The sequence below is a fragment of the Carassius auratus genome, unplaced genomic scaffold (genome assembly GCF_003368295.1).
Source record: "Carassius auratus strain Wakin unplaced genomic scaffold, ASM336829v1 scaf_tig00012511, whole genome shotgun sequence".
Lineage (NCBI taxonomy): Eukaryota > Metazoa > Chordata > Actinopteri > Cypriniformes > Cyprinidae > Carassius > Carassius auratus.
In genome coordinates this window covers 10,001-11,857 of record NW_020524297.1, presented here as the reverse complement: position 1 = coordinate 11,857, position 1,857 = coordinate 10,001, and positions in this window count along the sequence as shown.

Below are 1,857 nucleotides of genomic sequence, written 5' to 3'. Positions count from 1 at the left end.
GCAATACGACAAGTTTCTAGCGACAAGCAGTTTGACCATCCACAAATTGCTGTGTGACATGACAATCAAAACACAATGGACTTAAAGAGATAGACTTTAAGCAAATTTAATAGTTGTAAAGCAATAATTTACTTAAAAATATGAACTAAATATATCAACCTACAATCCATGCTATTCTGTTAAATGTAAAAAAATAAAATAATAATAATAATAATTGACAGAAACAAATAATATAATAAAATAACCAAAATTTATAATTAAATAAATAAAAAAATAATAATTTAGGCCCTCACACTGAGCAAATGGAGAAACTAATATATATATATATATATATATATATATATATATATATATATATATATATATATATATAAACTAGTTATTAATCTTTGCTTTTCTTTAAATTAATAATAAATATTAAAATAGAAGAGTCAATAATATGCATTATTAAAAAGATTGAAAGCATGCAAATAGATATGCACGGTTACTCAATATTTAATTACAGCTTCAAATGCATATTTTCAGTATAGCTTCCAGGATACACAAGAAGCATGTTCAATGCGGATGCGCAACCAGTTGTAGTGGTAATGGACACCACAGCAACCTTTCACATGTCTGCTCTCAATGGACATCTTCTATATGAAATAAATTTTAGGGGGCCCTAAGATTTTGGGGGCACATGCGGATTGCCTATCTTTGCCTAATGGATAAGTCCGCCTTTGTTCTGCGAAGAACCTTTGTTCTTCTTTGTCATGGCCTCACCTGTGCCCTAGCATGAACTTACTGTAAGACATCGTTACAAAATAACTCCTTGGCAGTACGGCTCAAGGTTGGCTTGCACACACGGAAGGCTCTGGGATATGTCAGAATGAAGGAATGTCAGAATGAAAGTCTTTGCATACAAACTTTCAAACAGATGAAAAGGTGACTGATTGCACCTGCACACCTCCTCCCTCTCTCCAGGTGTTGTATAGGTGTGAGACTTGCGCCGTCTCTGTATTTCTAACATGTGGGTCAAAAGTCCCATGCTGGATTCAATTAATTCAATGACGAGTGAACCTGCTCTCACCAGCCGTCCTGTGATTTAGTAGGAGGGTGGAGTAATGCCATACCATACTTAATCATAATTACTTTTCTATCCCTGACTTATTTTTTGCAAAGTCAGCGGCTTGCTTGTTCCCTGATGCAAGAGGAGCTTGTGTACAGCAAAAATTGAGATCACGAAGAAGTCACTGATGCAGCTTGTTGTATGAATGTTTTTACAGATGGTTTCATTGGGCGCATGCGCCTGGCCCAAAGTTAACTTCTGGTCTGTTTGTTTATTTGTCTGGCTATGGCACCGTCTACAAACGCGGTTAAATTTAAGGTGATGAGTAGACTGAAGTTGGGCTCAGGTGGTTGCGCTGTGGGATGTGTTTCTCATTTATTTATTTGTGGTGCTCACAATATCAAAACGGACCAATTTTCCAAAAGGCTTTCGTTGAATAAACATGAGCATGTACTGCAAGGAAGTACTATCTGAAGGAAGACTATCTTTAATTAGTCTATTAAATTTTTATGTCATTTTCATTTCATCTTGCATGTTATATGCCTGATAAAGCAGAGTTTGTTTCAGATTTGGAGAAATGTATCATTACATCACTTGCTCACCGCAGTGAACAGGTGACAACAGAATGAGATTTCAAACAGCTGATAAAAACATCCCAATAATCCACATGTATCTTGGATGGCCTGAGGTTGGATAAGAATATATTCTGTAAGTTTTTATTTATACATTTTTAATTATGTCATTTTTGTGTCAGAAAATGGACTGAAATTCATTCATTTGAAATTATGAAGTATTGACATTTTGTCTTA